Consider the following 14260-nt stretch of genomic DNA (forward strand, 5'->3'; position numbering starts at 1 on the left):
GTGATTGCCTATAGATACAAAGTAGTCCCTGTCCTTCAAATAGGATAGGAATGAAATACATGATGTTAACTAGAGTGTGTGTAAAGTTGAGCAGCTGCACAGAAAACAGTTTTTTTTTCCTCAACTGTTTTTACTGGGTAGGTGGGAGTGCAGAATGGAGTCCTAGAGGCTACCCACTGTGAGTGTACACAAATATCCACCAAAAAATTTGCTATGTGCTAAAATATCATTTGGTGCCTGCAGATGTTTATTACTAGCTAACAAATAGAAAATATTAAAATCATATAATATTTTACAATTACTGTAAGCATCAGTGGCCCCAGCAATATAAGTTGCACCACATCTACTGTAGCTCAATCTCTCTCTCTCTCTCATATATATATATATATATATAATTCATTTACTGTAAATAATGGCGTTCCGTTTGTGGAAAAAGTAATATTGAGATTTTATAACATGAGATGAAAATCATTACCACATTTACCTTCATAGCACTGATCAGATAAACTAAGTGTGTGTGTGTGTGTGTGTGAGAGAGAGACTATACATATACCTGTACTGTAAGTGATTCAATACTGCCCTCTTGGTCTTTTTTTCCAAAATAAATACAATTGTATTTGACTGAGTTGTTTGAAGTCATATTCTGATGAATTCTGCACATCCAGTCAGAATGCAACCTCCTTGTAGGATCCAGGCTGAATGAGTAGAGTTTTTATACTGGTATATAAAACTGCCTGGGTTCATAACGATTGAGGCCTGGAGAAGCTCAGATGGTTACAACAAAGTACCTTTTGATGATTGTGCGTCTAGACACAACTAGGATGCTTTGAGTGGGAACCATTTGCCCGGAACTGTTGATTTGTCAACATCATTGATGTTTTTCCCATTGTACAATACACTTCTCTCACCCTCTTTTGAATTGCCAAAGAGTGCTTAAAGATGGGGAAGTAGGACCTTCTTGTTTTCACAATACCACTTCCTTTTTGCTGACAGCTTGCGGCAGCTACTGTAGCAGTGCTAGTAAAGCAGAACCACACAGCAACAGTCGCCATTCCAAACACAGCTTTATAATGATGAAGCTACCTTTGTTGTGAGCCTTGTGCTGCTAATCCTATTTTAATGAAATAATTTACATCCGTCTGTTACTGTACAAACCACCCCTCCAGCAGGTCTGATAAGGACATCCCAATCCGGAACAGCCTGCTACTGTAGCTTTCACAGTCAAGTTCGCATAAGATGGAGAAAATCATGTTTGCATCATGATATCCAGACAATGTTTGTCAATTCACACATTCAATCACCGTATTTCTTGCTTGACCAAGTGAATACACATGAATAAAGATAATAAATACATGCTTTATGTACAGTACTACTCTGGATCTGCATTTGAATTTTCCTTCACTAAAGATGTCAAAGTCTGAAGGGAGATGTCATCTTTTCGGCAGTCTCCATCTGGATGCCATTTGATTGTACTTTTCTTTGTGAGAATGAAAAGCTCCAAGACATAAGCTACTAACAGATGGTCCTTTATTGCATTCTAACCCCCCCCCCCAAAAAAAGTGAACTGTCCTCTAAACCATCAGTCATACTCTCCAAAACAGAATACACTTGTATCATATCCATACCAACTGTATTGTGATGACTACTTTCTCTATCTGTGTTTTGGACAAATCTGTTGCCTCTACCTGTACCCTATTCTTTGACTTCACATACTGAATTACCCCACTATAATGCAAGGTGAGCCTTAGTCAGCCTATACAGGAGTCTATTAACTTTGATGCATTATAACAATTTGGGCCGAGCCTTCCAAAAGAATAGCAACATTTATGCAGGTTTTCGGATTCTCAACTTTAGGTTTGTTACAAAAATCAAACCTCGACGCCAGATAACTTGAGCATTGCACCACAACGAAACATGATGAAAAATGATCTGGATGTCGGTCCTTACTCGTAGGATCTGACTTAACATTTGCTTTTACCACATAGACCTACCTGTGACGACTATGTTGTTCAAACTCTCATCATATTCTTAGCTTTGTACATTTTGTTGTGTAACACAGCAGCTGGCTAGCTCAACTGTAAATGAGAGCATGGTGGAAGGGAGCTAGGCCGTTCCATCAAAGCCCCCCAGGCTGGGTACATCACAGAGCAGAGCCCTCTGCTCCCTGGGTAAAGTCAGAGGCTTGGTCCCAAATCTAGCCACTGGCGATGCACCTCAGGAGAACAGAATAACACCAGGCCTGAAAGAGGGAAATCAAACACGATATATACTGAGCCTCTCGATTTCCTTGTGTCAGCCAGGGCTGTGAGGGGGTTTGGGTGCAGGATAATTTGTAGATCCATATGGGTGGGTGCGTGTGTGTGTGTGTGTGTGGGGGGGGGTGATTGTGAGGGATAGATACAGTGACCGAGAAAAATCAGGGGGATTTGGAGGCTTTGTGAAGCATCTCTTTCTGAGTTTTGTTTAACACCCCCCCCCCCCCCCCCCAAAAAAGCATAATGGGAGATTGTGATGGGACATGAGGTATTTTGTGAAGAAAGTGATAATGTAACATTCCATTTACCGGTTCAGAATCAACAACATTAGAGCTGCAGCTTCACTCTGACAAATTATTTGTTCGTCTGTATGTGTGTGCGTGTGCATGTACTGGAAGCGTGTGTGTATATTTATGTGTGTGGGTGTTCAGTGGGGTCAGTTAGAGAGAGAGAGAGAGAGAGGGGAGGGGTGTGAGAAACAGTGAGAGAAAGAGTATGAGAAATAGAAAAGAGAGGTAAAGACAGCCCACTCCATTGTGCTGTAACAAATGCAAAGTGAATTCCTCCCACCTGCCTCATCTCTAAGTTTAATTCTATTTCTTAAATGTGATGTTCTGTTCTGGGTACATGCTTGTTAATAGCCTTGGTGCTTCCATATTCAAAGATAAAATAAACTATTGGCCAGGTCCTGTTCATGATTTCTATTCAAACCACACTGGTGCATTCATCAGTCTTAGAGGGCTTTGCTGATTCCAATGTCCTTCACTTTCATCCAAGACTGCCTGTACTGACTTCCAGACATGCACACTCACTCACTCACTCACTCACTCACTCACTCACTCACTCACTCACTCACTCACTCACTCACTCACTCACTCACTCAACACACTCACTCACAAACACACACACACACACTCATTCACGCATGCACGCTTATACTATCATTGCCATGAAACATTGTCATAAAGTAGGCCTACCAATTTGCATAAACCTTACAGTACCCAGTACTAACCATCAGTTTGCTTAAAACCTTGTGTTATGGCCACAGGGGTGACCATAGTAATGTTCTGTGTTTGTTGCATTGTGTGTTGCTGTCCCTTTTGTGTTGTGTTTTGGTTGTCCCTTCTGTTCTCCCATTCATTCATTCATTCATTCAGGTGTCCTGCTTGCAGATTCCCTCCTTCCATTCGTCCCGCCTCCTTGCTGGTTCCCTCCTCCCCTTCGTCATCTCTCCATTTCGTGCAGCTGTGTCCAATTAACTGGTGTCCCTGGCGTCCAATCATCTGTGTCCTCTCTGTTATATATACCCCAACCTGTCCTTTGTTCTGGAGCTGACTCCTTTTTGCTATGTTGTGAAGTGTGTTTTTGTTTGTCAGCTGTGTTTGTTTGCTTAGTCTTATGTGTTTGTTTTGGCCTGGTCAGTTAGTGTTGTGTTAAGTACCCTATGTTGTTCAGTATCGCATTTTGTTGTAGTTCTATTACTTTATCATTTGACATACTTTATTCATACGTTGTTTCATTCATATGTTATTTCAGTTATCAACGCACAGGGGGAAGGGGACAGGTAAGCCGCCCATGGGCATATATCTCATCACGCAGGCGGTCCTATTGTTATGCACACTAGGTTTAGGGGCAGGTGCCACCCATGTACTTTTTGTTAGATAGTTTAGTTGTCATGGGATAGGTAGACTAGTCAGGAGTTTTACTGAGTTCTTTCCTTTGGCACTGCTCATTGTTCCCTTGTCTCCTGTGTTGTTGCATTATAGGAATAAATCCTGAATTCCTATTTTATCCTTGGTTTCAGTGTCAAAAACAAAGTTTTTGTGTTCCTCCTTCACCACTGCCAACACACCAAGTTATAGGTCCCGTTGCCTAGACCAACGGGGTCATAACACCTTGATTGAGGACAGCAATCCTTTAAGGTTCTGATTTAAAAGCATGGTCCGATAATAGCAATTTACATTTCACTCCATTTCTGCAAGACAGCAGCCACCCTCCCTCCCTCCCTCCCTCCCCCACACACATAACGTGTTCCCAAATTCAACTTAGCTCTTTTTTGGAGTAAGAACATGAATGTGATTACGCCTGCAACTTCTCTGGCTGCTTATTTTCCCTTTCTAGAAGATTACAAGTGTGACAGCTCCATAATCGGTCCTACAGCGGTTGGAGGGCAGAAAACAACAAAGTGAATCTCATTACACTTCTACTAATCCGCTGAAGGAGTTGAATCATGAATGGTGTTTAGTTGCTAGCTATTTCTGTTATCTATGTAATATCTATTGGGATGTCAGTGAATAGGCTTTCCCTCCTGTTGGGTAACTACTGATGCAGAGACTTTACGGGCCCCTCACATGGGATATTTCGGCAATCGAGAGGTAAGATAAATAGCTACTCAAACAGAGTGGACACTAGAGTATGAATTACAATGGAAGCCAGAGACCGAACCTATTATTATTGGCTCTGCCCAGCGACCGCTAGCAGAGGGTATATTTTCGGTCGTGTGTGTTATTTTGTTTGTTTGTTTGTTTGTTCGGTCACATAGCAGGATTATACTAATAATATCGCTGCAAGCAGTAATGTGGGGGCCAAGCAGGATGTGCGACCAGCGCATCAAAGGCAACAAGCGAAAGACGCCATAGAATCGAATCCCTACCGCAGTTTTGAAAACCGGGCATACGGTACAGAATAAACACACTTCCAACTTTGACAGGTTGGTGGCGCTAGAGAGTTTGAAGTGTCGACATAGACTTGGTGACAGGGGTCACAGGACCGTCCCCGATGAGTGTGCCTAATGTGGTTATGATACATCAAAACATTACTGAGATATGGCCATACTTCCTGTTTGGCGGCCTGGACGCCAAATTCGATTGGCTGTAACGGGCGAACGCCATTGACAATCGAAAATCCCTGTAAGACTTTTGTGGACATTGGTCTAGAGAATGTGTACAGCCAGTTTCATGTAGATTGGTGAAAATCCCTAGGAGGAGATACATTTTAAGTGATTTACACAAAATACAAAATGTAAAAAATTACATCATAGATGAACTCAGCACGAATCAAGTATCCAAATTCTCTGTTGTAGAAACTGAGACTAGGCTACCCTGTCTGGTGTTTATGGAATTTATGCTACTGTTCTTTTTGATTGTACAATTTGCTAATAAAGAAAATAAACCTTGCCACAGAGTATGATTTGTAGACTGTGCAATTAGAAAAATATAATTACATGTGAACTACTGTAGAACTTAAGAAAAGAGCATATGGCTTTAATTTACAGGTCCGGTAACAAGTAGTTACATTTGAACTACAGTATAACACCTGGCTTTAATTTACAGGTCTGTTAACACGTAATTACATATGAACTACTGTAGAACGCCTGACTTTAATTTACAGGTCCGGTAACACGTAATTACATATGAACTACTGTAGAACACTTGACTTTAATTTACAGGTCCGGTAACACGTAATTACATATGAACTACTGTAGAACGCCTGACTTTAATTTACAGGTCCGGTAACAAGTAACTACACATGAACTACTGTAGAATGCCTGACTTTAATTTACAGGTCCGGTAACACGTAATAACACGTGATCTATTGTAGAACTGTAGAACAGAGATTCACTCCAATTTACTAGTAAATTATAAAATAGTTCATCCATTGTTATGAAATAGTTCATACGTTGTTACAAAATAATTTATATGTTGTTACAAAATAGTTCATACGTTGTTAGGGACCTGTAATTTAAAGGGTTACCTTAATAATATGCTGAGATATGACCACACTTCCTGTTTGTCGGCTTGGACGCCAAATTTGATTGGCTGTAGCGGGCAAACGCTTTCGAGAATCGAAAATCCCTGTACAAACTTTGTGGACATTGGTCTAGAGAATGTGTATACTGAGTTTTGTGCAGATTGGTCGACAGTGACGCTAGAGGGTTCGAGCTGTGGATATGGGTCTAGGTGAAAAGACTCAGGGGACTGTCATGAATGAGTGTGCCAATTTTCACAACTTTTTACCATACGGTTCAATGGGCTGCCAAAGACTCCAATGGCAGAAGAATAAATAATAATAAGAAAAGGTACAAGAACAATGGAGGCCTTCGCAGCTTCGCCCCCAACTACCACAGCAATTTTCATGAAGCTCGATGGAGGGGTGTAGCATAAGCCAATTTAGAACCCATCTCAGAAACATGGACACTGGGTTAGTGCAAAACTAACTTTGTCATTGCCTTTGCATGTACATTTGAGTCTCTGATGGTCCTACTAACACACAAAGTATGAAGTGAAACAACCCAGTAATTTTGTTGTGGTCAGCCGAAATGAAAACATCAGAAAAACAGTCAGTCCCTGCAAGCCATTCAAATCTCCCGTGTCACTCTACGTCACGTTCGGGGACCCCGCTAGCATAATGTCTTTGCACGGAAAATTCTCTGTTCTTGGATGTACTAAGCACAGATCATCTCCCAAGCTCAAAGGACAGCAGAGCCGAGTGGACAAATTTTATTTTTGATGGCAACGTTCCCGCTGAAATTGGCAAAAGACTGGCAGCGTGTGCTAGCCATTTTTTGCCCGATTGCTTTTCCAATATGGGTCAGTACAATGCAGGATTTTCAGATAAACTCTTCTGAATGATCAAGCAATACCAACTGTCCGTGGAAATTATGCAGAAACTATAAGTAATTATGCTTTGTTTGCATATAGTACTAATGCTAGCTAGCTAACACAAACAAACTCCCCTTTTGTCTCAACCCGGATGCTCGTCTCATCAAATGTTAAAGGAAAGCTGTAGGGCTTGACTTTGTAGCCTTTAATCACATGTAATATGTCTCCTGTTTACAGTAAACATGCACAGATTCAGAAAATTGTGTTATTTGAGCAATAAAGTGCAGAAAACGAAGTTCCTGGTTACGATTGCGCAATATATGAAAAGACTGCGATTCCCAACATGCCTTGCGTGACACTGAGCCATTTCACCTCCACCCAACTCCCGCCCCCGCTCAAGTCCAACCCCCACCCCCCACCCTACATCCATGCCCCCATCAGAACGCGAACAACTGTAAATCAGTTCTAGCGTCAAGAAAAAACACCAACAATGACCAAATCGTGTATAGTGTGTGGATGCAAAGATAACGCCAGACCTGCGGGAGTAAGTTTTCATGGCTTACCTGTACGAGACCCTCAACTCTGCAAGCAGTGGCTATCGGCTATCAACAGCCCTCTTTACCCCCCCAACACACCGACAACAGGTTACAAAAACATTCTGACATGCAGCCAGCACTTTCGCCTGGATGACTTCGAGGGTCATTTGGCGGATACGTTGATGGGAACGGCGCTAACAAGTCGTCGAAAACTGAAGGCGGGCGCAGTTCCGTCCATTTTCCCGGCCCCAGCACCACCGGCATCTACCGTAGCCCCAGCACCAGCTACCGTTAGCGTAGCCCCAGCACCAGCTACCGTTAGCGTAGCCCCAGCACCACCGGCATCTACCGTGAGCGTAGCCGTTACCTTCCACGGTCCTAGCAGTGATGTTGCTCACCAACGCAAGAGACAAGTTGTTGAACAACCACTGACGTCTACACCTAGCAAAGTCCCACGAACTCAGGTAAATGTAAATAAATACAACAACATTTTTTTTTATAGCTAATGTGGTGACTAGTGTAGGCTAGCTACACTGCTGTTCTGAGTAGGCTAACTTAGCTAGCTGGAAGGCAACACTTCATGGAAATCTGTTCCATTTCACTGGACATAATTGGCTGGGAATAACTAGTGTGAGACGGCAGAATATTATTATTAATAGAATATTATTACAATTCAAGGTGGTAAACCATATATTTTACCTGTTGTATTCATGGCAAAACGGTATACAGTTTGTGAAGGCTGATTCTAGTCATGGGTGCCTGAGCATATAAATAGATATATAGCTTTTTATTTATAGCCTACTGTTTTTTTTACTGTACTAATTACATTCATATATACTACAGGGAGCATCTGGATGTGGAAGAAACCCTGCTGTGTTGCCAGAGGAGGAAATGGATTCTAGCTTCACCAGTATGGAGTCTTTGGATGTCCGCCAGGATACCACACAGGAGTCTAGCTTTAGACCAGGCAGTAGCCCTCCCTCAACCAGTGATTCTGGTGGTGATTCTGGTGAGGAAACAAGAGAAATGCACTGGCAAGAGCCAAAAGTTATAGTCTCAGAGTCGAAAGTGCTTGAATTGATGAAGTTTTGCCAAACATGCCTCAAAGTCATTGAGAAAAAAGAAGTCTCCTACATGGGTTCTCAAATGAGGGTGAAATGGGAGTGTGAGACAGGCCACACTGGAACATGGACTTCCTGCATCTCAGAACGTGGAATGCCGCAGTCCAACCTCCTCATTGCAGCTGCTCTGTTGTTCACTGGTAACACATACACCAAGTTGGAGGAATGGGCAAAGCTGATCAATCTTCATATATTTGGCAGTAGCACCTTCTATGCCATGCAGAACAGCTACCTGCATCCTGTCATTCAAGCTGAATATGACCGGCAGCGAGAAGCCCTCTTGGCCAAGATGTTTCTGGAACAGGAAGACGGCCTGCAGCCACAGCTGTGTTCCGATGGTCGCTCGGACAGCCCAGGGTTTAATGCCAAATACACAACCTATACTTTCATGGCTGACCCTAGCAAGGAAATTGTCCATTCTGAGTTAGTCCAGGTAAATAAAAGAGAAATTCATCCATCTATCCATCCATCTTTCTTTATATTGATTATTTTGTAATTGTACAAATTGTATGTTATTTGTTGTGTCCTTAGGTGACAGAGACAACCAGCTCAGTGGCCATGGAAAGTCTTGGCTTCAGACGTGGAATTAACACCCTACTTGACACTGGCTTAAATGTGGAGGTGTTGGCAACTGATCGTTCCACAAGCATAAAAAAAATCATGCGTGAGGAATATCCATCAATCCAGCATGAGTTTGATATTTGGCATACCTCCAAAAGTGAGTATTGTACAACATCAAAGATTAGTTGCCATAATTTTGGGAGTAGAGGGCCTATGAGGTGGTTAATTGACATAAAATGCTGGTGACTGGTCTCTGACATTTGAAATGAGGGATGGGGGTTCTGGAGTGGTGGATATGGAGTCAGGACTGTATCATTGTCTTTCAAATTGACAGTACAACGCAGGTCATGGGTCTGGCACAAGTCTAGTGGGGAAAGGGGCTTTCTGTTTGTAATGTGCAGTGTATTGTAGGTGGAAGTCTACATGCTCTTATATCCTTTGCATTGTCTTGTATTTACACAGGTATCCAAAAGAAGTTGATCACCAAGGCCAAAAAGAGAGGACGTGCAGCTTTAAAGCCATGGATTCGGTCTGTAAGGAACCATCTCTGGTTCTCTTGCGCCAAGGCAGGAGGAGATGTTGGGGTATGTTATGGCGTTGTATGTCTTATGGCCTTGTATGTCTCTGTCTCTGTACTGGTCTGTCGGTTTTGTTCTTGTCTGTTTCCCCCAGGTCTTCCGATGTGTGTGTGTGTGTGGTTCACAATAGCTTCCCCAACACTGTCTATTTCATAATGTCTTGGAATGCATGTGCCATATTTTAAATTATTATTCTTTTTAGAAACTGAAGTCGACCTGGAACTCGATTCTACACCACACAGTGGATGAGCATACATGGACTGAAGGAGGGACAGAGCACCACTGTCTTCACCCACCTATCACCACTGAAGACCGGGAGAAGAAAAAGTGGCTTTGCAAAGAATCTGAGGAATACCACGAACTGGCTGCTGTGGTCAACGATAAAAACCTCCAGAAGGATCTTGATCACATGGGGCGTTTCAAACATACAGGTCAGTGGTATTGTCTTGCCTTGGCTAAAAGAAGTGCCAGTCGCTGCTGCTTACCACATCTTGGTGAAGTAGGCTCGGCTTTCAGTTCTATAAAGATTACACATCTATGATGAATTGAACAATGCAAATTTCCACTTGTTCACAATAAAGCTAATATAATTCATCTCTCCAAAACAATTAGGTCCCCTGGAGGTTTTCCATGGTGCTCTCCTCAAATATGCACCAAAAAGACAACATTTCTCCAACATGAGCATGAAACAGAGGACGCACTTAGCCATCATGGAGCACAATGAGAACTTGACTCGTAAACAGAAGGTGGACTGTAATGGTGAGCAGTACGCCTATACATTGATATTGTGTGTGCAAACATGTTAGAGAGAAATGCCTGTATTAGTGAACAGCACACCCAATGATGGTTCATATAATCCTCTGTCTTAGGCAAACCTGTCATCGATCAAGTGTGGAGCAAGCGTTCTAAGGAATGGGTCACAAAGAAGAGGTATGAGCCACACACCACCAACTTCCGGACGACATTGATGGAGCTGGTGTGGAAGCGAAGGCAAGATGAAAGTGTCATCTTCAAGGATGAATCTTCCCGTCTCCCAAGACCAGACCTGCCAGCCAACATTGCCGCAGCCCCAAAGCCAACCAAAGAAGATGCAGCACAAACATATAAGACTAGATTTTAAAAATGATACCCAATACCACTACCTTGCAAATACACTTTGTTTCTCCTTTCCAAAATCCACAAGAGTATAACACCATCTGTAAAACTAAAAGCCTGGTTTTGTTGTAATCATATGCCTTTGAAAGTAAATAAGATTTTTGAATATTGCACTCCTGCATTGTGTACATATGTGAAATAGTATTTTTTGTGATATAGCCTATAATGAATACATCTGTGTGATATAGCCTATATAGATGGTGTAACAGCGATCACTTCACAGTGTTAGGTCGGGGCACTATTTGGTGGTCTTCAGGTGAGTAAGTGTAGAAGAAGAGTCCAGGTGCCAATGTTTAGGATGTTTATTGCAAAAAAGGGAGTACGTATGGTTAGGTAACAATAGAACACAACAGTAATGTTACATACTGAGTCGCAATAAATAACAGAAAATGCAAACGGACATAACCAGCTATTCAGATAACATGCAAACCTCAGATCTGAATGCTAGCTGTTATGCTCACTGCTGCAGGGAGTACAGCGCGCACAGGGGGACTTTTCTAACTGTAGCCTAACATTACACATCAGGTAGGCCTACTGATACATTCCTTCCAAAGCCTCATTGACCTCGATAAAGCCACGGTATTGTCCATCCGCAGAAGGATATAGCTGGCGAATACTGTCCACCACACAAGCAGGAAGAACAGCACGTCGGTGTCTTCCGAGCCGTTCTCCCCGTAAAACCCATTCCAGGACAATTCTGTAGCCAGCCAAGCGGTACTGTCTAGATACAAAGAAAATACATTAAAATTGCATGCCAAACAAAGCTAACATTACAGCCTACATTATAAAATGACTTCATTATTGACGAGATTGCAGTTAGACAACTATTTGCCTCAGCTTGGGCTCCTGGAACTCAGATTAGCCAAATAGGCAGATATGAAATGCAGATAGCTAACGTTAGCCAGGTTAGACCATTCAAAGCAGAGATCTACGTATAACGTTAGGTTGACTTACTTATTTGTCATTTGCCCTCCGGGACCCTCCGGTCTGTGTCTCCTCTTCCAATTTATCCTATCTAAGCGGAAAAAAGTTTCCAAAACTCCTCGATCCAAATGGGCTGCGTGACTACCATGCTCTGTCAGACAAAGCGCCCTGTCTTCCTCTTCCATCTCCTCTGCCATCTCTGAAAGCAGTAACTGTCCACGGTCCCATTCTTGGCAACAGAGAGATTCTGTCTCTGTCGGCATAGCTGGGCAGTTTTCGCACAGACACCACCAGTTACTGCCAGACCGAGGAATCGCGGCCGCTAATCCAGCCTCATCGCCTGGGTTGACTAGCCTGGCGGCAGCCTCTTGTTCTTCTCTCCGTTGTCGGATTTCGTCTGCTGTAAATTCAGGCTCAAACAAATAGCCCTGAATTTCCTCCGAATCATCAACATCTTCCTCATCTTCTATAAAATCTTCCAAGTTATCGCGTTCCATTCTTATTTTGTTGTTTCACAGATGTTCAGTCAGCTCTGAAATGTGAAACTAGGGGGCGTATGTTCGCTCGCTAGCCCCCTCCGCCGTGCTTGTCATAGCTGTCAATCATAGCTGTCAATCATACCAAGCACCCACCCCCCTGTAGTCTTGCTCGATTTTCTGGCAGTATATGTCGACGCGTTTCGACGCGGTATATCCCGGAAGTGCTGACTCTGAAACGTGATTTTCTTTAGATGCCGCTAGTCCAGTCTATAGGACTCGCCATCACCTATATTTTTGTATGGGGCTCTAGTTTTTCAGCCTGATGTTGTTCTAGGGTGCATTTTGCCTTTAAAGTAATAGAATGAAATTGTAATGAAAATGATCAAAGGTTAAGAAGTGGACGTCATTGGATATCACCTCAGCCTACAGAATCTAGCTTTTATTGTTTGTAGTCGAATGGTGTCATATAGCCTGATGGTGTCTAGCTAGCGAATATAGCTAGAGGTAACAGCATGCAACCATGGAGATAATAACATGGGCACTATCATGTTTAGTCAGGGAGAGAGGAAAATTTAATTTGTCACAATGGCATCGAGTGTGGATGGTCCAGGCTAGCCAGCTATATTTGAAGTTGCATAGTGCCTTCAACAGCCCTCGTTCTCTAGCCTGCCGACTTGCTCTTAGCTAAGCTCATTTGCATAAGAAAAAGTGCTCAATCTGATCTTGTGGACAACAGAGGGGTATAGAGGCATGCTAGAATGCTTATTCGGAGTGTTATTTTCAGCAAAAATACTCAAAGACATGTTTTGGGGACCCCAAAGACTTATTAAATTGTACAAAATTAGTATAATAGGACACCTTTAATGTCTACTCATTGCACTGTACTTTAGATTGCGATTCTTGCACTTTGCCTACAGCACTAGATTATGCTCTTAGTCACTTGTTTTAGAAAGAAGATGCACTTGTGAGTTCTGGCAAGTAGTAGTACATTGGCTCTTCCTATGTTAAAAGCAATTATTGTTAGTCGCTTTGGATAAAAGCGTCTGCTAAATGACTGTAATGTAATGTACTCCATTTTCTGGAATATTTGTGGAGGGCGAGATTGTTCTACTTCCATTACAAATGGTTGCTTAAGACTGTTTCTCATGATTCAAAGCACCTCTAATGTAGTTGTCAGGTAGCATGTGTTGAAGTCACAATTGATTTACCAAGTCTTTTAAAGCACTCTCAGGAACAGTCCATATCCACTTGTTAGATTAAGATAATCTCTCTCTGTCTCACACACACGCACACACACACACTCACACACACACACACACACACACACACACACACACACACACACACACACACACACACACACACACACACACAAATGCACACGCACATGCTCAGTACTGCTCAAAAACATACTTTTTTTTTTGGCCATATTAGGTTTATTCCCATGAGTACACAGAAAATAGATGAGTTTCCTGTAATGACAGAGGATCTTTATGCAAATTGCATAAATATGATGCTACAATGTCACAGTGAAATTAAATACATCAACACATAAATGTCATAGAAGGGGGATTTAATCAAGGTCTAAAGTATTAGAGGTTTCATTTATCAGTCTCAGTGAATGAGATTTGTCATCTTAGCTATCTTGTTTGACAATATATTTGTAGAAATCTTTCATTGTAGTTTGCATGCCTAAAAAATACCCTGTATTTAGTAATGCATTAAACTTGCCATAATGGGGGAGGGGGGGATCTGGTTAACATGCAATCGTTGACACACGCACGCACGCACACACACTCACATCCTCAAATGAATCGCAGAACAATGTGTCAAAGGACAGGTTTGTGGAATCCTAAAACAGTAGAGACATGGGCCGTACACTCTTGCAAGCAGAGACAAAATAGGGGCTGGGTGTGAGTACTGGGCCAGTTGTACAGATGAATAGTTCCATGTTTCAAACACAAGACTTTGGACAACAAAGACAGAAGAAGTATCACAGTGGGCAGGGAGGAGGATTCAACATTGAGTGGAGATCGTCATAGAAACCTGC

Source organism: Borostomias antarcticus, assembly GCF_949987555.1.
Source record: "Borostomias antarcticus genome assembly, chromosome: 1".
In the NCBI taxonomy this organism is placed as follows: Eukaryota; Metazoa; Chordata; class Actinopteri; order Stomiiformes; family Stomiidae; genus Borostomias; species Borostomias antarcticus.